Source organism: Thermobia domestica, chromosome 15, assembly GCF_964235325.1.
Source record: "Thermobia domestica chromosome 15, izTheDome1.hap1.1, whole genome shotgun sequence".
Taxonomy (NCBI): Eukaryota; Metazoa; Arthropoda; class Insecta; order Zygentoma; family Lepismatidae; genus Thermobia; species Thermobia domestica.
This window is the reverse complement of record NC_137468.1, coordinates 90,236,816-90,263,180: the sequence shown is the minus strand read 5'-3', so window position 1 is coordinate 90,263,180 and position 26,365 is coordinate 90,236,816. Positions and strand designations below refer to the sequence as shown.

Below are 26,365 nucleotides of genomic sequence, written 5' to 3'. Positions count from 1 at the left end.
TAGAAGCAGATGGTTGATATTGCTCGTGAGGACAGAAAAAAAGGTTTGAAGTTAACAAAAATTTCATCAAAGTTGGCAACATTGCGAGTGAATTGCGCGATTCCTATTGGACCAATAGACACATTTTGGCCCTCCAACAAAACATACAACTTTCTACTCTGTCTGCTATTGCGATTACGTTACTAAGTACACTCGTTTCTCTACAATAAAATTTTTAATTTGACATGTTTTTCAGTTTTTCGAGCAATCCGAGAGAAGGGCGGCCATTTTGGAAGGCTGTATATCGAAGAAAATTTTTTTTCAGCAAAAAGAAAAAATATGGGTCTAATAATATTGCAGGTAGATCCCATATAAAAAAAATAAATGAAATCTGAGACTATGATAGGGACCAATTGTGGTTTGCCTGGACGATTTGAAATGGAATTGGTCCTGTATAGATCAATATTGGAAATGGAAACCACAGTGAATTCGTATGACTTCCGGTTTTAGTAGATACCAGAATGGAAATTTGTCTTCTTGAGGCAGTATACCTTTTTTACTCTATAGCCATCAACTGTTAAAACCGGAGTGGTTGGTTTTCTGCTACTTCCTGTTTTAATAGAAATATTAGAGCGGAGATTAAATATATTCTTAGGACGCTTTGCGAAGAAATTCAGTGACGAAAGTCGCTCCTGTGCCGGGCAGAGTGACAGCCATAGGTATGCATGTAGACATGCAGGTGAGTAAAAGTGCTGAGTGTGTGTTGTCACTGGGACACAAGACACATATCTGGCATTGTCTTATGACGGCAATAAGCAACACAACCCGCCCAATCTGGTCTTCATTCACTGGAGTGTTACTACTGAATCGTACATTCGCGCCATCGTCAAATCTTTGTCTTCAACCTGATCTGGACACTTTTTACTATCCCATCTCCAGCATGATAACGCGCATCCTCACAGAGCTAGTGTACTCTTCTTAATATATTATACGCCTTTTACCATGGCTTGCAAGATCTCTTTAGCCGTATGGAGCACGTGTGCGGGATATGGAAGGAATTTATCATAAAATAAATAAGTGTTAGCAAGATGCTAAATATAACAAGTACGTTGGTATTCGAACAAATGAATCATTGTCCTAGTAACATGGTACTTGATGTAGAGCATAATGATTAGAAGTACATTGGGACTGCAAAGAAAATGGGCATCCAGTAATCTTAAACCACTCACTGAATGTTTTTGTCACGCGTTAAACATTAAAAATCCTTATATTCGTAAATTATTCTATATATATAAAAGAGAACGTACAAAATCCTTTGTCCGCTCATCACGCTAATACGGCTGAACCAATTTCTTTCATTTTTGGGGGGTTATTAGGATTTGGACCCTAGATGGTTTTTATCATATCACTTTAATTTTTAATTACCAGTGTCTTGAGATAATTGACCATTCAAGTGTCCATAACGTACAAATTCTTTGTTATTAGTTCATCATAGGTAAAAATAAACGTATTTATATGCAACCCGCATGACCGTGTCACTCGGCGGGTTAACATAAATGACAGGCGATATACAGCGGAAAATAGCTTGAATCTTCTGTTTAAAATTTTTTAATTGATTTGCTTATTTTTACAGACACTTTTACAATATGCCAGCACCGGGATGACCGCAGCGAAGCGGGGCGGGTTAACATAAATGACAGGCGATATAATGTTAAGATTTACTGCAATCTTCTATGGTTTTTATCATATCACTTGAAAGCGAAAAAGTAAAAATTATCTAAGTAACAAAGTTTATTGCGTTCTGGGGTGACCGCAGCGAAGCGGGGTGAACGCTGCTAGTCGTAAATAAAGGAAAAACTTATCCACAATTTGCTTATTTGTCATGTAATTCTAATGTACTTTGTAGTTTTCCTTCGAGCGCGTGAAAAGTTTTCTGAACAAAAAAGTGGGAAAAAAAGTTTTGACTGACTGTGCGTGATGAAGTTACAGAACAATTCCTTTCACACGAAACTATACAAGATACAGTGTGTGAAGAGGAGCTACTTTCTTTTATTCATTGTGTATAGTAGTCAACTTCATTATGTTTATCGATATTAATTTGCTTTGATTCGAATTGAGCGTCCTTATCAGCAGCGACCTTATATGAGACGTGCACCTACAATTTCACGTGGGATCCGAACCCATGAGCTTCAGGAGAGAATCAAACCCGGGTCTCCCACGCCAAAGATGCGTATGCTGTCTAAGTAACCAAGAAGATACCGTCCTGTCTGTGTTAATGTACGACACAGTACGAATACTAATATCAGATACATCAAGCAATGAGAAATTTTGCATGCATTTTTTAAATGGTATAATGTATAATAAACCACGGTGCATGGGATCTGTGGTTCGGTTCCCGGCCAAATAAGTCTGGATAACATCGTGTCCGTGGGTTTTCTCAGGGTACTCCTGTTTCCTCCCGCAATCCGATTCCACCAGTTCTTTCATCAGCATTTACTTGCCTTGATCATTCATCTCCCTTTGCGTAAAGGCGTATTCGAGGGACGTTAAACTTAAAGATTTATTTTTCTTTCTAAATTTGTGTGAGGAATTTACTTTCTGGTAAATGACCCGACGATAAGATGTTCGTCTCCATAATGTTAGAAAGCTTCCTCGTGGCTACATGGTTACGAACACATCGTCGGCACGGGAGACCCGGGTTCGGTTCATGGCGACCTCACGTGATTCGGATTACATGTTAAACTAGGTCCATATCTCATTAGCCTCGCTGCTGAAAGGTTGCTTAATTCCAATAAAAATATCTATAATGTTACCTATCTTGATTTTTCGCGATAAACTATCTGATTTTTCTATTCAAATTTACGCGCAATGAGACACTGCCCTTTAAATTGAAACTGACTCAAAATGAAGAAACATTTCCTCTTGCAGATGTGTCCGTAAAATATTTGAAACGCCGTTGTGGTGGAATTTACTTTCTGGTAAATGACCCGACGATAAGATGTTCGTCTCCATAATGTTAGAAAGCTTCCTCGTGGCTATATGGTTACGAACACATCGTCGGCACGGGAGACCCGGGTTCGGTTCATGGCGACCTCACGTGATTCGGATTACATGTTAAACTAGGTCCATATCTCATTAGCCTCGCTGCTGAAAGGTTGCTTAATTCCAATAAAAATATCTATAATGTTAACTATCTTGATTTTTCGCGATAAACTATCTGATTTTTCTATTCAAATTTACGCGCATGAGACACTGCCCTTTAAATTGAAACTGACTCAAAATGAAGAAACATTTCCTCTTGCAGATGTGTCCTTAAAATATTTGAAACGCCGTTGTGGTGGGATGATGGATCTTCCACTACTGAAGAACGCCTGCACGGCGTATGAAATGTTATCTTCGCTATAACTCCTTGCAACAATGAAAGAAGTATGCATGAGTAATTTCCATTCTTACACTTCCTTTTAAGCTATATGAAAAGCATGCCTGACTGTTATTGCTTTCAGGATTCAAAATAGAAATATGCCCCACCCTCTGTGTACGTATGTACGAGATATTGTGTTTTGATTGTACTTGTAGTGTTCATATACTTCTTCACTTTTATTTTGTTTTAAAATACTGAATGGTAGTTTTTCTTTCCTGTGCATAGGGGAACTCTGTTAATGGAAAAAGGTGAAGGCAATAATAATGATTTTCAGAATGTAGACAAAACAGCAAAAGAAAGAGAGAGAAGGAAGATTAGTAAGTTGTTACGTATTCGGAAATGTTAGCAGTAAACTACAAGACCAAAGTAAGGGGACGCCTGCTATGCAGATAATTTACTCGCATGCAAACTCACACTGACTGATACAATCGACAGGCAATTACAATCGTCTGCACTAATATGCACGCTAGTCGCCAAACGTAAAGAAATATTGAAACGCATTTTCTTCCGCCATATCTTTGCTGCTCGTTTTATTACATCGCAGCTTATCGTTATTATTCCTGCTTTTTTTTTTACAAAAAAGAAAGAAAAAAGAAAGAAAAGAAAGAAACAGTTCACAGCAATTACAGTTTTTCGTAGTTACGTCTGACCCAACTTTTATACATAGCAACTCCTTGATTCGTTGTCTGCTGGCAATGTATTTCGGAGTCTACAGCAGAAATCAATTTATTTTGTTTTTACAGGTAATATGTGCGTCATCGTTAGAAGACGAACAGAAATAGATGCATGTACGTACTATTTAACAGAGTATATTTTTTTAATACTGTGTATAAGTAAATAAGTAATCGTCCCAGCAGAATAAAAGCTTTTGATTATTACTGGCAACGAAGACATACGTTTTACTACCATTAATTTTTCCTCGAAAACGTATGAGAATTTACTTTCAAGTATCACATTTTGTTCAGCTTGATGTGACCAATTGATTGATTTGTCGATTTACTCGAATATAAGCACCCCATTATTTTCAAAATGTAGGGTTCACATTTTTGAGGGGCGCTTATAATCGCATAATCCGTTTTTAGACACGTGGTAGAGATACTAGTAGATGCATTTTAATTATTTTTTTTTAAATAAATTGTAAACCAATAACAATTGTGGATTTCGACAATATAAACTTACGTTGTCCATTATTTAATTTTTCTTATCAAAACAGTAGATGTTAGTTCAAGTGGAGTGTAGATTAATCTTGTGGCTGTAATTAGAGCAAAGCGAGCATTAGCAAACGAAGACATTCTTTTCCAAGATCTGCATTTCGGTTCTTGGTCTTTTTGTTTTGAATGCTCCGGTCATCATGATCATCGTTGACCTAGTTTGGAATAAACATTTCGAATAGATGTTGTTGTAGAGGAACAATAGTTGAAAACATATCTCATAGAATTCAGATGAGGGAAGCAGTCGTTATGCATGTGCGTTTGCTGGTGTTGTGTAACTTAAATTTTCTGTTTTCTCGAAATGTCTTAACTGCTTCAGCATATTGACATAATGTGATCACCTTTGGAGGAGTAGACCGCATAAGGATTTTTTTAAATAGCAAATACACAAGAAATTTTGTAGAAAAAGTTTCGTTGCTTAGTTCCAGCTTTGGCTGCTAAAAACGTATTTAGTTAAAATCGCATTCAGCTCACCGTTAAAATTGATTATGGTAAACTATTATGAAATCCTTGTGAATTACCTGGATTTGCAAATCTTCGCAAGCAAGGATTCTTTTGGTGAGATTTACCTATGCACGTTGGGAATAAGAGTCAGGAAGTGTGCTGTTTACATAAAAGCAGAAATTACAGAAAGCATGACAAACATATGCAGAACCTATATTACCGACTTCATTTTATTGTGAAGTTCTCAGTATCATAGTAAAGTAACCAGCTGAGATTTCGTGAACTCTGTCTGTGTAGAATCTACTCTTGTGGTTAAAGATAACTTATCTTTTCTGTAGTTCTGGCCATGTGCGAGGGAGCACCCAAAAGAAATAGGATTGAAAGTGCGCGGCTGTTTCTAGGCGTAGTCGAGTGTTCTCCCGCTAGGTGGTTCTAGTAGAGGCCTTCCCAAATCGGTTGCCCAAGCGCCGTCTGGGGAGGAGTTTAACGTTTGATCATAGTGTTATTTTTCTTAACAGTTTTCGTTTGCCGCCTGCGAAATCGTTATGGCAGATTTGTAGGAACAACAAGTGCGTATGTAATTTTACTTCCTGCTTGAGAAATCGGCAAATCCTTCAAGGGCTTTCGAGAAGGATGCTAGAAGCTCCACACAAATTTTTGAGTGGTTCGGGCGCTTTAAAGGTGGTGAGATGAGTGTTGAAGATCGTAATCGTTCTGGGCGCTCATCATCATCTCAAATTGATCAAAACCTTAAAAAAAATTCCGCCACAAAATCAACGAGGATTGTCGTTTTACAATCAATGAAATTTCAGAATAGACAGGAGGGAGTTCGAGCTCGTGGCAGCGGATTTTGAATGAGGATTTGCAAATGAAATGATTATTCCTCGTTCTGACATCTCATTCCATATTTGCATCCCAGTAATTATTCACAGAAAATATTGTTCTACCATCACTTTCGCATATCATCAGTTACCTTTAATCTCCAAGACTTTAACGTGGGAGGTTAAACTGAAGATCTCTTTTTCACTCCTTCCCTCTCTTCTCTTCATGAAACTAATGTCCTCTTCTCTGATCTAATGGCATTTCTTTTGTGCATAACGTCCCGGATCGATTCCCGGCGTCATATTATCTAACGCATCGATTCCCAACCGATGTGCCGCGAGGAAATCGGAACAAAATTATTAATTCTATAGCAACCAAATTGCAAAACATAGGAAAAATATGTTTATTTTTGTATTTCACATTACTTTGAATTTCTACCATGGATAAAAGTAATGTAATTGTAATATATTATTCTGCATCTATTACTGTGTAGCAGACAGTATTTCGGCTCGTACACATTTCCACGGTTAGCTGCTATGTTATGCTTCAATTGAGAGTCATACTAACACCGAGAAATGGAAGCACTTACACGGTACGCGTCAAGTGAACGTTCGTAGAACACTCATTCACACGTGAATAACAACACTTTGTTCAACAGGTATGTTTTTGAGTTCGACGCATCGCAAGCTGTGTGAGTGCAATAATATGCACCGGTTTTGATTAAAACAGCAAAGTTAAAAGTACAAGATATTTGTTTGTTCGTTCGTTATTTAGAGATATTCGTTCTTAGTGAGAGGTTGGATACAGTTTTCGAAAAAGAAAGCGTATTTTTAAAAATCTGAGACCTATATTTCATTCCAATTGTTTTCTATTTTAAAATTAGAATAAAAAATAAGCTTAATGAATAGGGGAAATTAGCATAAGGGAAAAACTGTGATCGAGCTTTCATCTCTGTGAGAAGGAAATCAGTAGTAACAAAAAAAAAATGGTATTTTTTATTTGCAAATAATAATATCTGAGTGTGCCGCGAGAATTAAAGTTACACCCGTAGTGTGCCACAAGTTGAAAAAGGTTGGGAAACGCTGATCTAACGCATTGCAGTGGTTTACACTTTAAACTGTATATCTCGTTCTAATTAGCCTCGCTGCTGATGGACATAAATACAAACTAACAAATGTTAGTATAAGATAGTGATGGCCAAACTACGGCCTGGGGGGTCCAAATGCGGTCCCCTAAAAGTTCTATGTGGCGTGCAACGTAATTCCTAATCTGACGAATGATGAATGAAATTACTTCGAATGAGTTGTATTAAAAACAGACTGACAAATGAGCGTACTTCTTAGGATAAGTGCATTCGAGTTCGAATTACAATAGACCAAACCTTAATAGGGACTGGTATTACAAGAACTCTGTAAAAACTTTACAAAAACCATTGTTGCTTTTTTTTAAAAAAATAGACTGATTCATATGATGTTTTTTAATGTTCTTTGTCTATCTCCTAAAAAGTTTATGATCATTTCTTGTATATTAAGTTAATGATGGGCAAAGTACTTTCTAAAAAATCACTTCAGTTCAGAGATGGCATGAGTCTGAAAACTTGACCCATGACCCACTTTCATCCACCACCTATCAAAACTCAGCGTCATCAGCACTTACCCATGATCCAAACCCTTTCAGCTGACTAAAGAGTTTACACTTGTAATAAATTAAGGCTGTGAAAGTATCACTAATCAGAGTTTGAATTACTACGGTCAATCGTTCAAGTCCGTTCTGTTACAATACCGGTGGATCTGACCTTCACGATATAAAATGGTAAATGTTTGTTATGGGCCATATTACAATGAATTTCAATTTAATTATCGTATATAATTATTTCCTTGTTGAATTACAGATACTTCTGAATTAAAATTAGGATGAAATTTGAAAGTTTCAAATCAAGATAAAGCAGGCCAACGTAAAGGGGAAAAAAAATCGACGGTCTCGAAATCCAAGTAGTAAGTCCTACTACTATTATTACAAACAGCTATCGAAAAGTGCCTGAAGTCTTTCTTTCACTTATCTCAGGTAAGCGAATAGAAACAAATGAAAACGGAAGAAAAATGGAGGCATTGAAAGTAAATCGTAGACAAATTTACCAGTGTTCGAAAGATGCTGTCTATAATACACTTAGCAGAGTGGGTCGGTGATTTGTAGTGAGTCGGTGGGTGGTGAGTTGCAGTGGGTCACGTCCTGTTGACTCAGATCCATTGACCCTCTCACAAATCTTGATCCACGACCCACTGATCCACTCCACCTCTGCTTCAGATTATAACTTCCAGAGCGCCAAGGTCTAGTCGTTTTAACCATTTTTTTCCCCGTAACAATTGAGACTGTTCTACAGAATGAAAGCAGTATTGCAACCCACGAACGTGTGGACAGCACAGCACTTTTTCTATGGACTGACTCGCCACAATCTATTAATTTAAGCGGTATCACCATAGGAAAACAAATTTCATGTTACAATAAATGGGCATGGGTTAAAAAAAAATCGGAGGTTGAAATCGATTAAGAAAATGATTAATGGATTCTGTTTAAATTAAAGTGTAAGTACAGCATTTTTAAAAGTTAGGATTTATAAAATAACTTCACTGTAGCACTTTTGCTTTTGAACATTTTGCCGCATTTGGATTCATGGGTAATAGACGCCTCATTTCATCTTCGAAATATCATTTTCGAAAGACACAAGAAAATCATTCTCATTATTAAATATGCTTCAAACGAAAGTTTGCTGAAAATATATTCCCTTCGTTAATATTATTGGCGCCAGAAATAGGTTATATTTTGCACCAAATCTGTCAGGATCGTCCAGTAGATTTCATTTAATGCACTTTATATCGTTAAAGTGACCGTTAAGATTTGGTTGTTCTTTTTAGTAGTTACATTTCGTGTTTGCTCCTTTCTTCCATCACAGGAAGAGTAATGGGAATTAGACGTAGTTTATTGTATAGTTTGTAGAAATGATCCTATAAATCTATAAATTTTTCCTTTGTCATGTTATTTGGAACTTGTAACCTTGCGGCAATTAGTAACTCATGACACGAACTCTTTCGTAAATATTTTTTAACACCACTCAGTGCTGAAACACGGACTGAACTAACATTAATTCTATAGGGATAATTATTAATTTAATGGAAATATCGCAGATACTTGTGTTGGCAACGGTCAGGAAGCGACCGCAGCGCACGAGTGGTGGTGGTGTATTAGGGCAATACGTATGTGAAAAACAGCAGAACGTCAGTGTGACGTGTACTGAGCAGAAGGTGGTAGTGTAAAATGGGTGAATTCTCTGATTTTCAAAGCTAAACTTGTTGATGCTCGGTTAGGTTGTGAAAGTGGCAAGTGTGTTGAGTGTCAGACTTCCTTTACTGTCAGGAATCTATATCCTCCACGGAGTAACAGTACTTACTATAATTGCATTGTAATGTACGATGCTATCGGAAGCACTCTACAGAAGGGGTACGAAAGAGAAATTTGTAAATCTTAGAGATGTTAAGGACTTTCTTTACTATCTTTAGGTTGCGTAAAACTTATTTCATTCCAAAATTATCAGATGATTTATAGTAACCTTCATCTTACACATCTCTTCCACTGTATGAATACAGTATTCAAATCACGGTCTGTTCTTTCGAAACAACGGTTAGGCCAGCTGCATTGACCAGAGGCAAGACAGTCAAGCCGAGGCAGAGGATGCAGAGAGGTCTGAGTGCATGGTCCGTGTGTCTTTGTCACAACGTGTTGGAGAGGTCTTTGTCTAGCACGAAGTTGAGCTAATATGCGGTACAAGGCTTCATTGCTCTCAGCACTACTTAGGCTCGGCTGTCCTGTCCTGTAATCAGAGTATGACTGGCCTTATATCTTGATATATGGTTACTATGTAGACCAAATCAGAAAGCGTAGAAGACTGTTGGCGGATGTCTTGATAAGCTACACTTGCATACACACAAAGGTGGCAGGCCTCTGTGGTACTTGCATGAGGTGTTCTTGTAGGATAACATGAAGGCTCCCATAAGGATCTTTAGGCAACATTCAAGAAAGTAAAGTCAAAGACCTCAGTAAAAAAAATTGACCTCTCTGTCTCCCTGATCAAATGACTTGTCTCGTATGTTAATACTTAGTACTTCCGCCCTTAGCCCTAATTGCAGTTTCCACACGAAATGTCCCGGCTTACGACTGGTTCTGGCATTTGCCCTTGCTCAATAACTTTTTACACATTCGGATTTCGGAAAAACACCTACTTTTCGTCGCTTGTGACAATCCGTTTCAGAATACGCACCTCACGCGTTTTTTTTTCTTTTTTTTCAGCGTCGGCATACATCCACTCTCCCGAGCCTGAGCCGGGTCTGCGGTCAATGCGTGTCGCACTGTACTTCAGCTCCTGACGGTATTCCCGAGTTCGTGCTGCCGTATGACAGAGTCTGTTACCTTAGGGTGGCCGGATCTTGGCTAATGAGCAAATCCAAGACCAAGACCCGGGTGGTCTTCGTCTTTGTTTTGGTCTTGGTCTTGCTAGTAAAAGTCTTGCAAATCTTGCTTTTACTAAATCTTATGCTCTCCAGAGGTAAATTTTACTCTGGATATCAGGGGGATAATACATTCTACAATGCGCTAACATTAACGGAAATACAGTGTATGTTTCTAAATGTAATATAATTTACCTTCGCGTAAGTATGATAATAGTGCACAACATAGGCGCTGACCTTTATTTTATTTTTTTTAATGAGTGCTCACGCTTCACTACTTATATAACGTTTCTCAATCTTTTTATATTTTTTAACAGAACCAATATTCCACTGGTTCCCAAACTGGAGAGGCTACCCCTGAGACCCATGAAAGAAAATCAAGACGGCACAGGTTACTGACCAAACTTCCAATTAAATATTGAGATTTTCCTTTACTGATTCTAATATGTACTTTATGGAGGAGAAACATGGACATTACACAAAAACGGTGAAAAAAAATTGAGGCTTTCGAAACGTGAGCATGGAGAAAAAAGAGAATTAGCTCGGTTGAACTGAAAACGAATGAGTTGTTAGAAATAGTAGCAGTAGGGGAGAAAAGAATAATTTCAGATGTAATTAAGAGGAGGAAGTGAAACTGGTTGGGACATTATTAGCTGAGAAGAAACAATATTATGAGGGATGCGAGAGGATATGGTGGAAAGAAAGAGAGGGAAGGGGCGAAGGAGACTAGTTGAAGGAAGGTATTAAAACAGAAAATTGCTGCGTCAAGACGAAGAGACTACCTGAGGACCACCGTACATCGAATCAGTTACAGCAAGTGACCTGCCAATAATGGCAGAATAGCTGTGATGAAGATGAATATGTTTAACAATAGTGATCAAAAACGAGAAAAATAATAATAATTATAATCAAATCTCTTAATATTTAGAATAATTTGAGTGAAAACTGAAAACGATTCAACTGCCTCATGTCTTTGTGTAAATTCAACTTAAATAAATACTTTTGACCTATATTAGAAATACAAAATAACGGCATCAAACTACAAGTTATTTGAAATAACTGTACAAAATCACTCTCACTTGTGAATATGTATTATTTATTGTTGTATCATGTTATATCGCCCAATCCTCGACGTGCCGTATACCTAAGGGGGCTAAAAGTTATATTGATAAACAATTATTCAATGGATAAGCAGTACCGATGTTTGTGCCAGACTCTTCGCAGAAGTCTTGGTCTTGGTTTTAATCATACATGCAAGACTCTTGCGCTCATCACTAATCTTGGCTAATCTTTGACAGTTTTACAACCTGCACGAAATTTCTGTAAGCAGCGAGTTGCTGTGCTGTGGTTTACCGAACCTTCACCTTCTGTATAACAAATGTTTTGAGGAGCTGTTGCAGCGTTATACCTGAGTTCGAACTCATACATTAACAGTTCACGTATCAAACGTTGTAAAGCACTGATCGTCGCTGCATTAAAACTGACTGAAGATATTGACGAAGTGGTTGCCTCAGTGTTGAAAGTCCGCTTTCTACACTACCTTTGGAACCAGTTTGACCTTGTACTTACAGTTGATCACGGCATACACACGAGCTTGCTTTTGGGTTGTGGAAATATTGCAAGACTCATGACTTACCTTTTGTACGTAGATCCGAACTTTCAGATCCAGATGAGATTTATCCAAATTTAAGATTTTTAGGCTGTTATATTTTTCTTAATGCTCATACTGTGATTTATTCAGCTGTCATGAAAATAATTGTTTTCTGCGTTGTAATGTGTGAATTCGGCGTTTTGAGTAGACTAGGATACAGATAGACTTAGGTCAGTTTTTCTCTGGATTTCCTTCCCTGTTGTCACTGAAATTGCACTGTACGAATTATATACGTATATGCAATTTTAAGATGTTTATTATGTGTTAAGTCAAAAGTACAATCTCTTATACTTTGTTTCTGTTTATTCGAAATACGCCATATCATGACAATTTATTCAACATTAAGGTACTTTGGATGTGCACTGCCTGGTCCTCAATCCGTTGTTACTGTTGTACATGCACAGTCCTCCAAAAGTTGGATGTTCGGGATAGTGTCCTTAGTTTACTACACTGAATAATAAATGCGATTCTCTAAGTTTTTGTTTAACAAGTAGAATTTTGAACTGTGAAACACCACAATTCTACAGAAGAAAAAAATTCTGGAAAAAGTAATTGCGATTCTTACAGAGAGATTTGAGAGTTGAATTTAAATATATATTTAATTTTTCTGCATCACAGAGAACTTAAGAGTAAACAGATCTTTAATTTATTTGAACATTTTCATACAGTTGTAGACATTCTGGCTCTATACTGATTAAAATAAAATAAAAAAGACTATAACATTAGATAGTAACAGAAGGTAATATTTGACAGTATTCGCATATATTATAAAGGAATATTTAGGAATATAAGGATTTTGCAGCTATTATATAGGAATATTTAACCCTTAAATACTACGCATTTTTTTTGTGTATGTGTGTGTGTCACATTACTACTACGCGGAGTCTGTCAGACTCCGAACAATATATTGCGAAAAAACTACCGACACTGTTAATTTTCGCATATACACCCAATATAACCGAGAAGGTAGAGGAAGCGACAATTTGGAGAGGGTAGAGCGGGAAGTTATGGCGAACGCGGGGTTAAAAGAGGAGTCGAAATTTCAGCAGAATATCCTATTTCGTCCTTTCTACTAAGTGTCCTTGTCACGAATTACCAATCCAGCAATAATCTAACTTTGTGAGCATTAATTTCTCTAGCTGCCTTTATGAAAATTTTCTCTGAGATTCTCCGATACATCACTGAAATTTTCAGGATAGAAGTTCAGATTTTAATCTATTTTAAACTTACTTCTGAGGAAATGTTGCATCATAAATCTTTGTAAGCTTTGATCACTGGATTCACGAATTCATTTTATTTGGCGTCTCTTCTACTTTCAAAGAAGTTTTGTGTTACTTTATTGCAAACATATCCATGCTCACTTTTCTTTGCTAGATATAGCTACTTCAAATCTTCGATCTTGTTAAAGGTGTCAAATCTGAGGACTCACAAATGCACTATCTGTAATTTTGGCATCTGATGATAGATGAGGGAATTTGTCAGCAAGATGTGTAAACCCTCTGCCTGTTGGATCAATAGCCTTAAATTTTGTTCAGTTAGTTCCTCCGTCATGTAAAGGTTGTATCTCTTCACGAAATACCAAATTTTCTCGCTGCACATTTTGAAACTGCTATCCTAACACTACCTATTTAAAAACATAAACACGAAAAACAGAATTCATAGAAGTACTGCATATATACATATACACTCACTCGGTATCTCCAAAGAATCATAATAAATTTATTTATGTTCGTAGAAATTGATGTTTTTTCATTGTGACTGTAATATCCTGCATTACTTGAAAAGTAATGCAAACATCTGGAAACGCCAGAAATGCATAAGTAATGTTGCCACCTATTGATACTATATTTGCTGCAAATGTTTATTTATTCAAATTACTAGAAAACTATCCGTAATTCTGGTACCAGATTTAAAGTTACCGTTGCTGATCCTTTTAGGATTACTATTTTCATCTCAGAAATATAATATTTGATTCAGTGCCATTTTAAAAAATACAACTTTGTTGGATTGGCCACACTGCCAATATAATAATATTGCAAAGTATATCATACTATTTTTCCCTGTCGATATTTGCGTTGTATATTTTTTCTTAGGATGTACATGTAAAAAAAAAAAAAGCAGATATTAAAAAAACTAGAAAATGATAGAAGAAATTTATTGTGGTTGATATTCAAGTACTCAGCTTGGCTATTTTGGACGTAAGTCACTATGAACCTCTAAACATTTCTTGTAGCGTGGCACAAACTTCCATATATCCTCTGTGTAATAATCTGACGCTTGAGAGTGCATCCAGTTCAGAACTGATGTCCTGAACACTTCACTGTCGTTGGAACGCTTCGATGTTTCTTTTTCTTCTTGCTTTTTTTACTTCCTAAATTGACAAAATTATAATTATTCTGATATACAGTTTTGTTAGAAAAAGACTTGGACCATATATATATAGTAGCTGAACCTGCGCTCTCTACACAGCGCATCATTCGCATATAAGCATAAATCTGCTCATTCCTCACAACATATGTACATGTCCCTTTACAGACACAAGTGAAAGACGTCTTGATAAAAAATCAGCAAGGGGTATCATAAATGGGAGATTTTTTCGATTATTTTTTCTCCATATCTCGCACCGTTTGCAAGATTTGAGTTTACTTCCGGTTGGAGTTTCTAATTCATGTATGACCAGTGTTTTCTTTCTTCTTGCATGCAGTATGTAATAAGCAAATACATTACATATACATATTATAATGTCAGTTATATATGGTGTTCATTGGGCAAAACACTTAAAAAATAAAGATTTATCTTAGACTCGAGAAATGGTTATCCTTTCTTTTTCATTATTATTTGGCCATGAAACAAACGCCTGAGACATATACAACCCTAATATACAACAATGTGCTATTGGAATGTATAATGCGTAGGATATGATGCTTTAGTTTGTTTTTTTTAATTTCAACGCTTCCAGTGTACCCTTAAAAATGTAATAAAGAAATAATGACCGTTTTTTTTTAAATATTCAATTAGAACTGGACAATCTACGCAAAATTTGCAATTGATCAGCGATACGCATCTTTCTGGAGCCTGTAGTTTCCGAGATCTCATTGTCGAAAGGATTGACCACAAACATATAAACGTCCTCAACATATAGTTTAAAAGAACTCGGAAGATGAAAGCACAATTCACATGCAATTGCATGCAATTGATTTTAGAGAAGGCTTATTAAAATACAAAGGTTTTCAACAATAATTTTATATCATAAACTTTATGAAAGAGATATAGTTAGCTAATTTAGAGTATTTAAAGTACAAATATTTAAAATGTTTGTCTATGTTAAACGTAAAATCACACATAACCGTAAATGAAAGATTTGAAAGCTAAAGTTATAGGTTGGAGCTCAGGCGCTTTTAATTGCTGCATTTTAATATATATATATTTCAATTATAGTTAAGGCAGTTTAGTATAAATTTTTGGCCTCATTTAACGTGAATTTCAAGCTAATGATTTTCTTAGAGGTAAAGCGCTCACCTCTGGTGCAAAGATTCTGTAGTTCGATTCTGGGCCACGCGAATTTGTGATGGAGAACGTCGTGTCCATGAATTTTCTAAGTTCTTCCATTTCGTCCCACATTCTGATTCTACTAATCATTTCGTAATCATTAATCATCCGTCTCCTTGAGCTTACAGGGCATAATCGTGAGAACTATTCTGCTTCATTTCAATAAATATATTCGTCCGACATGGTAGGCCCTATTACGTTTCGTTGTAAGTCTGAAAGAGATGGGTTTGAACACTGAGAATCCATTTTAGGGTTTGGACACCGAGAATCCCTTTAAGTACGATCTTGAGCGTGCATATTTGTCCAGGACAGAAAAGCCCCGAAGGAATGGTCAGAGCCAAAATTAATCCATTCCAAACAAATCCATGAGAAGCACCAACCCATTCCTAAGAACTGAATACGGAGACTTGTCGAATTTTGCGATATAGTCGGCATAATTCTAAAAGTAATCAAAATAAGCATTTCAGCAAGCGTTTAATTTCTTAATAACGCTGATGTGCTGAGTACAAGCCCCTTAAGGAAAACTTAGTTGCGTTAGACTTTCCTCCAACTGTGAATCTGTTGCTCACGTTCCTTGCAGTACGTGCAAGTGGTTGTAAATTTCGTTTATCGTTCATCAGCATAGGAAGTTAAGTAATGTGCATTATGTAACTATTGAAAAGCGCACTTGACTGCTAATAATGATTTAAAAATGTTAAGTTTTCAGTGTTGCATTTCTTACGTTTCCAATGCCTCGTGAGGAAGGAAAGGCGCATGTTTTGCTGGGCAGGTGTAGATGCGTAGAGGTAACTGGTTAGTCGCGCCGTGGTAATGGACTTTGTCATTGATCAATACTTGGAGCGGAACATTCCCCGTGCGGGTAGAGAGACACCATCGTTTAAACACTGTGTAATTGTTGTGTCTTTTTCTGTTATGTTAACGAGGAGATTAAAAAGACTAATACCTAGCGCGTGATCGGGTTGCGTTTTATATCGCAACAGTAGACGTTGGTGCAAAACTGATCTCGTGATGAATTTCGGTAACCAGGCGCCATTTTATGTGAAAGCAGAGCCGCCGCATGCTGAACGTTGGTTATAGTGCAGTTTGCTAATGCAAAATATTATAGAAGAAATCCTTTGATAAAGGACTTAAATGCTGATGCGAATGACATGTCTTCTAATAGGAAACGTCCTTTTTGACCGTCGGTGAATCAACGAAATCAAGGTCAGTGATCCCTCCCATTAAGATAGCATTAACATGATTAATTGTATGACCGTGCTTCAGTGTGGCTGTAATAACTGTCATACTGTACGTAATATTAACTAATATATCTCTACCCCGATGCCAAATATTTAATAAAACTATCGGAATTTAAAGAATAATTGTATATCAAAAACACATGTTAGCATTTGATTATGCAGGTTACTGTATGTATTGACGCATATGCGTGTTCCAACTTCTGCATTACATTAAAATTCTACTTGGCACTGCAATTTCGAAATATTGCTACGTAAAAACGAAATATTGATATTTGAAAATACGTGTACATCTTTAATCGTATTTTTTTGTAATGTTTATAAAAAAAGTATTCATCTATAGTAAATTTTATTTATTGATGCTATCTGCAGTTTCATTTATTCTGTTAATAAAATATTGAATTATGAGATTCTCATCCAAACTAGATGCCTTTTCAGATGTGAATGCTGTGATTTTTCTTTGTTTTTTTCTTTTAAGGAAAATTTGATTTGGTTTTCAGTTTAGCGTCCATTTCAGCAGAGAGACTATGAGACGTGGACCTACAGCGTAACGTGGGATCCTAACCACATGAGCTTCCAGCGGGAATCGAACCCAGAAATTTGAAATTCAGTCTTGTATTATTATTATTATTATTGTTCAACCTAAATTTTGAGCACTCTGTTTCGAAAAGGGAAAGCAGACCATCGTAGTGTATATAATGTCTTCTAGTAGTATAATATACGTATGCAGTGCCCAGTGTAGTGGTAGCGTGCTTTTGTTTTGGAGGTTTTAGGCTGTAGTCATGAAACCGATTTTTTTTTTTTTTCTGAATCTTCCACGAGAATGTAGAAAGCTATAACAAAGATTTTCTTATAGAACTTCAACTGAATTGTAAAAACACATTTTATAATAATTACTAGTGATTAATAAAAATGATTAATCAAATATATTTAGTCAGGTATGGAAGATGATTTCAGATTAGGCCTATATTATTTACTGATAAACAGTATCGCTGTCGTATCTGTGAATAAGAGGTAGGTTCTAATCTTTTCTTTGTAGAAGTTAAGTAAAAGAACCTGTTTTACCTCGAAATGCTTAATTACAATTTTATTTAGACAAAGAGAATTCTAACTTATACAAGATGATATTAATGATTCTATTTGCATGTCTGAGTTACTTGTCGCAAAACTAATTACGCTAGGAAACCAAAACTAGAAAACAGAGACTTAGCAATTGAAACTCACATGAATATATGGTAACCTCTCACCCAAAAGCCCAAGGTTAGTCTCTTTGCACCTGGCTAAAAAACGATGTATCTGTTGCTTCCGTTTTCACTCTCCTCCTCTGCCAGCCTGAATTCCCATTATATTACCAAATTTATCAGTCTTTAATTTCAAATTAAGTGTAAACTAATTATTATTATTATTTTTTTTTCAATTGAAAAGTTTCATTGTTTCTGTCACCGTTGTCCCTTAGGACAAGTTATTATTAAAAAAAGAGAGAGAGAGAAAAAAACATATTAATGGTTCGTCTTGACTACTTTTCAAGGCTTAGGACACTCATCAACACAAAGTAAAACCGCAAGCAGAACACTTACGTAATGTTAAGTACTGGAATAAGTAATGTAGTTCAACCACAATCATCCTCAAAGCAGTTGGACATCAATTATATTGAAGCTATGAATGTTCAGACTTCTTCCTAACCGAATTTTACTGTTATTCATTAATTTTAGTAAGTACCAGAAGTGACGTAGTAGCAGTTCGTGTAGAATATCAAGAGCTGAACCAGTTGTAAATATCAGACCAAAAATTGAATGGACTATATTAATCTCATAATCTTGAAATACGCTTCTTGAAGAATATTCCTAGGTTACTGAATATCTGATATACAGTATGTAGAAGTAGCTTTGATTTTGCTGATTAAGTGAACCAGTTGGGTTGGTTGATTGATTTGGAGTTTTATCGTCCGTTTCAGCACCAAGGCTACGTGAGATGTGGACAAACAGCGGAATCACGTTGGCTTCTGCCGGGAATCGAAAATCGAATCCCTATCTATCGCTCCAAAAACTCTATGCTAACTATATATCCACGAGGTTGGGAGCTCTTGGTTCGTTGGAGTTTAGCATCCATTTTCAATACTGAAACTGTATGAGACGTGAGTTTACAGGGTGTCTATCGGTCACGAATGTCACGAAATCAGAAAATGGTCATGAAAGTCACGGAATTTAGCTTTTGGGTCACGATTTTTTTTTAATTGTGCAAATTGGAAAATTTTGTTTTATAAAACATCAAAATTCAACACCAAAAATGTCTATGGTCGGCTTTAGACGCTACCAAATCGCAACCAAAGTACGTTTGTATCTCATGGATGAAAATTCGGCCTAATTCGCTCTTGAAAATGTTGAGAAATTTTATGATTTGGTAAAGAAAAGGTCACGAAAAAGTCACGAAATTTCATTGTGGAATTTTAGTAGACACCCTGGTTTATGAGTTTAAGGTAGAATCTGAGCCAGTGCGTTCAAATTTCAAGGTACTCTCACCGGAAAAAGAACCCGTGATCCCGTGCACTAAAGACGCGCGCGCTAGGAAGTAACCAGCAGGGAGGGGCATGTGAACCAATTGGTGCGATTGCCAGCAATACAAATGTAATTTCGGTGTTTGATTTCTTAGTAGGTAGGACTAAAGCTTATAAAGCAGGTACTAAATACAATTTCTATAATGCTGCTTTTCAGGGCTATTAAAAGAGAGAGAAAAAAAAAAACATATATGGTGGCTACTCCTCGATTAGTTCAAGATGCATGCTATATAATATTAACTAGTTACATCTGAAACCAAGTTGTAAGTTGCATCATATGCAGCAAATAAATAATAATCCCTACATTTTTTTTTATCGTGTCCTACTATCATGCGAAAAAATGAGTGATTGTTGGAGGGGGAGGGGTAATCTTGAGTACGAGTGCGTGTCCGTAAGCCTACAGACGAGTGGGAATGCCAAGCGTGTGTTCTTACAGGAACCACATTTAGCATTCTGGTTTGGGACTAATAATCTGCATATTTCCTCAGAGTGGGATATTTCTAAACAGTCATAATTGGATCTCTCACCTTCAGTATTTAATAATACATGTTATTGGGTTACTTTCACTTTTAATAAAGCCATAAACGAATTAAAAGACTTCTAGTGGGCTGAGTTCCACTTGAGAAGAAAATTATTATGAGACCCTGTCCTGTGATAGAATTAGAACATATTGCATACTAAGGTTCAAACGGTAATATCACTAATGGAACCCACAATCAAGGGCGCCGATTTCTCTGTAATTTTTTTTGGGGGGGGGGGGCATTCAGATGCATAAGGTATATATATGAAGATTTTTTAAAGACAAATTGCACTCAAATTATGTCAAATATTGTATATTCATAAATACAATAGGGGAGCCCACATGAGCTTTGCCCCACCGCCCAGATCAGCGTCCTTGCCTACAATTGGCTGAATGTTAGTAAAACAAGCTTTAATTGTGGTATGTTTTAAATGTAATTTAACGTATCATGCTGTCTGTGAGTTTTCAGACCAATTGAAGGAACCTGTACGCACTTGTTTTACTGAAAATACTGTCTTTTGGTTTGACAGCTTATCCTCAGTTTGCTTTCGGACATCGTTGATTAGTCTATTATTATTGCTATACTGTAGCTATTTAGCTTGCCATAGGGGCCGCGGTGGCTGTGGTAGAGCTTTCACCTCTGGTGCATGGGGTCCCGGGTTCAAACCCTGCTCCCGCTAAGCGAACTTTGTGGTGGACAAACATCGTGTGCGTGGGTTTCCTCGGGGTTCTCATGTTTCCTCCCACTTTCTTCATTCCACCATTTCATTCATTTCTCATCATTACCGTCTCCTTTAGCCTAGCTGGTATAACCGTGGGTTATTTCATTTTAGCTTGCTATAGGTCCTCTATAATTGTTAGCATAGGTTAACTAGTAGTAGGTGGATAATAGTGGGTGTTGGTCGAACCTAAGTTCTTCATATTTGTAGTGATATGGATAGTAGTGTAGAATTTACTACTTGTTTTTTGGTTTAGGACCGAGAGTTTAAATATGAAGATAATTACTGAGATGTTTAAGCTCTATTTGGCCTAAACTGTACGTGTAATGTTTTTAAAATTTAAATTGGAGAGTTTGGGTTTATGAACATTAAAGTGTCTACATACACAATTATGTAAAGAAAGAATTTTCGTTACATAAATTAATATCAGCGTTTACTATTTCATCCCCTCGTATATATATGAAGATAGAATTTACAAATTTTAGTTCCGATTTCCAGACAATTACTTTTTTTTTTAACTCTAAAATTGATCTTTTACAATTACATAAGCATTATATTTCGCCATGCCCCATGCGAAAATGCAGCAAATACATAAGATGTCAAAGTAGCCCCACCCCCGGGGCTACTTTGACCGGTATTTCTTAAATTCTTTCCGCCAAAACTTACTTGTAGAGACTTAGGTTTAGTAGTGGATTTGATAGCCAGGAAACCTATTGTTATGATGAGAATAGTATCATTCATTGATTGCAGAAAGTGTCCCGTGTACACATCTAAACTAGTCCAAAACCTGTCAAAAGTAGCCCCGTTTTACGGTACTCAGGCCCGTAGCCAGCCCCAAAATGTAGGGGGGGCTGAAGTTAGGGGGACCCGATTCAAACATATTATAGTTCATTTGCAATCCTTCCGTGAAATTTTATGGGGGGCAGTAAAAATTTAGGGGGGAAGCCTCCCTAGACCCCCCTGGATACGGACCTAATGTCGACAACGCATCTCCTTGTTTCATGCCATTCTTGGCGTGAAAGCTCGTAGACAAAAATGTTCCTACTCGGACTTTATTTTGGGATTCATTTAAACATATCTTAATTACTCTAACAAGCCTTTTCGATATTCCAAATTCTGCAAAAATTTTGTACAATATTTCTTTCCTAAAAGATTCGTAAGCCTTTCTAAAATCAATAAATAATTAATGTACCGGGGTATTGTATTCCCATTTCCTTTCGAGTATTTGTCGAATTTAGTTAATCGCTTTCGTCTAAACACTTACTGATAATCTGATATAATTTCATTTGCATATGGGGTCAGTCTTGCTAATAGAATGTTTGAGAGGATTTTATAGGATGTTGACAGAAGGGAAATGCCTCGATAATTATTACAATCTGCTTTGTCGCCTTGTAAATCGGAACAAAGATTAATTCTCGTAATCGTCAAAGATATCTTTCCATCTATTCAAGATAGTGATGAGCAGAAGAGTCTTGGTCTTGCAGTTTTTGCAAGAGTCTTGCATGCAAGACCAAGACCAGGTATCCCGATGCAAGACCAAGAGTTTTGCACAAATACCGGTACTACTTAAATTTTCTTTATAGAATGTAAAAAAAGGAAAAATCATTACATCTTTCACCTGAATTGCTTGGCTTCAGTGGAAATATAGCTGGAGTGAATGTGTCCCCAGTAGTTTATGCAATCCGTGTGAGTCGATCCGTTCCTATAGCATATAGCTACAGCTTTCTGAATCGGTTGTTCGCGTTTTCTGTAGTTACTACTCGTTTTCAAGCCACACAGGTGTCATTCTAATCAAAGCATGTTGCACACAAAGAAATGTTTTTGGTGCTGGATTGCGAGCATTCCTGCTTTTTTAAACAATGAGGATTACTTATCGGGAAATCAGACACTATGCTATGTGTGTATTATCTGGAATACACTTAAACCTTTGAGCTTCAAGCTGGTAAAGTTTGTTGGCTCGTCCTGGGATAAATATAGCAAAAGAGGGATTTGGACTGCTTTGCCTCAGGCAGTCTGCTGACGAAACTCCACAAACGTCCAGTAAGAAGGAATTTGTAAACCGCAAGTGGCGAGCGCAAAAAGTAAATTTCATGTGTAGTTCGAAATTGTTGCGGAAGTGGGGAGTATCCCTATGGGCAGGGCCGGATTAAGGGGGAACTTAGGGGGGCTATAGCCCCTGGCCTCCAGGTGGACAGGGGCCTCGACTCTGATCAAAATATCAACTGGCTATCTAAAAACAACCATGAAGATTCAATCATGATCATAAAATATGGCCAAAAATATGAAACATATTTCCTTAACTTTCTTACTGTACTTTCACAGAAATGCATTAGGTGAGTTCAGCAGGGACCACATTTTTTTTCTAGCCTCGGGCCTCCAGATGTTTTAATCCAGCTCTGCCTATGGGTTATTCAAATTATGCAAAAGAACAAGAATCGAAAAATAAAGTGGCAATAGAAATGAAAAACAAACACTTCAGGACTAAAACAAAAAAAATCTTTTATCAGTTCATAGGAACGAAGCGCAGAAACTATTTCCATTAAAGCAGCAGTAAACTCAAACTATTGAAAATTTCTTTAAATCTGGTTTGATTATAATCAATATTGCAATATTGTTTTAATTTTTTCTCTTTTTTTTTGACGAATATGGCTAACCATATCATCATCATCATCATAGCTATTCTGTCATTATTGGTAGGTCACTTGCTCCAACTGAGAAACTTCGATGTACTGTGGTCCTCAGCTAGTCGCTTCATCTTGACTTAGCAATTTTCTGTTTTATTACCTTCCTTGAACTACATTCTCCCTTATATCTCCCTCTCTTTCCTTTCACCATACCCTCTAACACGTCCCTCATAATACAATTCCCTCTGCCAATGTCCAAACAAGTTCCTCTTCCTCCTGATAATTGTAGTTAAAATTCTTTTTTCTAACCTACTACTACTATTTGTAATACCTTCTCATTCATTTTCCGTTCAACCAAGCTAATTCTCTCCTTTTTTCCCCATGCCTATTTTTTCGAAATCTTCCAATTTTTTCATCGTTTCATGATTCTGCCCCATAGAGTACATAGAATCAGTAAAACAGAATCTCAATATTTAATTGGAAGTTTGTTCAATACAAAGATTAGCTAATCGAATTTTTTAAAAAAAACAACAAATGGTATTTCAGTAATCTGTGCCATCGTGATTTCCTTTCATGCGTTTCAGGAGTAGCCTCTCCAGTTTGAGAACCAGTCGAGTATCGGGTATGTTAAAAGATATAAAAAGATTTCGAAACGTGATTTACCTTATAAGTAGCGAAGCGTGGGCACCAATTAAAAAAAATAAGAAATCGTGATCGCGTATGTTGTAGACTATCATCATACTTACCCGAAGGTAAACTATATTGTATTTAGAAACATACCTTGTATTTCCGTTACTATTGGCCCATTGTAGAATTTATTATCCCTTATAGTCTATATAAAGTAAAATTTACATATGAAAAACATAAGATATCTTAATGCAAGACTTGCAAGACTCTTGCAAGCACGAGCGTGGGACGTAAAACTCAAAGATTTCATTTCATTTTTTTCTTGCAAGCACGACCAAGACCAAGGGTTCCGGTGCAAGACCAAGACTAAGACCACCCGGGTCTTGGTCTTGCATTTGCTCATCACTAATTCAAGATACCATCTGTATCAGTGAGAATTGTTCGTCATCTTTCTTTAAATTATACGCGCGAAGTTGATACCCTTTCTTAAATTCGATGATGCCCTTACACATGTTTCGAGTTTATTATTATTCTTATTTTCAATTCATTAATTTTAGCCTTCAAAATATCGCGTTTCTTTGTTTAATACATTTTGGAAATTTCCCGTCTGATGTCAAAGAAATTTTGTGTAGTTATATTGTTCGAATTTTGTACCCAACGCAGTTTTGCCTTTTTTCCTTTTCTGCTAGTTTAATACATTCCTGGTCGAACCATGGTTTGTTCCTACGTATTTCCGCGTGCCCTATTTTTTCTCTTGCTGAAAATTTACTGCTATCCTTAATTTGAACCCAAGTGTCCTCAACACTAGTGCTCTCAAAATGTTCTTAATCCGAGAACCTATTCGACACTTCAATCTGGTATTCCTCTCTAGCCTGGTTCTCCTATAATTTCTTTAAACTAAACCTCCGTTTTTAGAAGCTGAATATTTCCTTTATTCAACGATAATCTCCCTTGTTTTCGCTGCTACCAGATAGTGACCAGTGTCACAGTCAGGTCTTCTGAACGACCAAGCATAAATAATGCTGGACTTACTTTTTTCTATCTGGTTAAACGTGAGCAATTTGATTGTGTGTTCTTCCATCTAGCGAGGTCCATGTGTATTTATGAACATCGCGATATGGAAAGAATTTCGTACTCTTCATGATAAAGCTTTTGATGTTGCTAAGGTCACGATTCTAACGCTGTTGTCATTACTTTCATTATGCAGACTTTCTTTTCCTCTTGCATTGAAATCCCCTGATAGAATTTTCATATGGTATCGCGGGAGTTCGGCAAATACCCATTCTACTATTTCTTCGTAAACACTGTCTTTTATATCGTCATCCTTATCTTCTGTTGGGGCATGCACATTTAAAACAATATCACACCACCAACCCTTAAGAGTAATAAAAGAAAGTCTATCGTTAACATTCAACCCGTTTAATTGCTGGTACTAAACGAATCAAAATTAAAATGCTATTTGTCTGGTCATATACAGAAGACAATTACAAAAGCTTACAATTATTGCTAGAAATTAATGGTGTCACCTATTTCGAACATGTTAAAAGCACATAGTTTCAAATGTATTGACATTCCATTTCTTATCGATAGTATGAAACATTGTAAACAGCTGTAAATTTTCATCACTTTTCTCCAAGTGGATTTGTATAGAACCAAAGTTAGTTTTGTGAAGTTTTAGTCCAAAAAAGTCTCTTGAGAACGATTCTTATTTGTAAAAATATATAATGATAGTTTTTGGATGTTGTAATGGTCTATCCAAGCAGCTTGATAAAAATTCAGCATAACAACAAAAGTTGCTTCTCTTATATATATATATATATATATATATATATATATATATATAAATAAATAAATAAACAGAGGCCGCAAAAGTTTGGTGTGGTAAATGTAGGGGGTCCGAATTCTACCTCGTCCCGGGCGCCGAAATCTCTAGCTACGACTCTGCTAAAAATGAACGTTAAATCCTATCCAGTTAGACAACTGTAATCACTATCATCATCATCATTAGTATTCTTCCATAATTGGGAGGTCACTTGCCGCAACTGAGAAGCTTTAATGCTCCACGGTCTTCTGCTAACCTCTTCGTTTCCACGTACATTTTTTCTGTTTTGATACCGTCCGTCAGTGTTAGCCTCCTTCGCCCCGTCCCTCTTTTTCTACCACCATACCCCCAGGCACGTTCCTCATAGTACAGTTTCTTCTTAGCTAATGTCCCAACCAGTTTCTCTTCTTCTTTTCAATATCTAAAGTTATTTTTTCCGACACCATTTGTAATACCCTTTTATTCGTTTTCCGCTCGAACAAGCTAATTCTCCCATTCTTCTCCACACCCACATTTCGAAAGCTTCCAATCATTTTTCACCAGTTTCGCGTAATGTCCATTTTTCTTCTCCGTACAGTACAATACTCCACACGAAGCATTTTATGTCTTCGTCTCAATTCTTTAATCAAGGTTTCACAAGATAGATTTTTCTTCTAAGAATGGCGAAAGAAGTTCTTATCTTTGATTT

At 36.6% G+C, this 26,365-nt stretch overlaps 1 protein-coding gene across 3 annotated transcripts in view; it reads left to right on the top strand.

Moving 5' to 3' along the window:
• LOC145671135 (guanine nucleotide-binding protein G(I)/G(S)/G(T) subunit beta-1) overlaps window positions 1–26,365 on the top strand; it is a 181,570-nt gene that overhangs the window by 43,710 nt on the left and 111,495 nt on the right. The window contains exon 1 of one of the 3 annotated variants that reach the window (XM_081739937.1): window positions 16,417–16,779. The exons of the other annotated variants lie outside the window; for them this stretch is intronic. The gene's annotated coding sequence lies outside the window, so the exon portion shown is untranslated. Of the gene's footprint in view, window positions 1–16,416; window positions 16,780–26,365 lie in introns of those variants that run through there. 3 annotated transcript variants of the gene reach the window in all.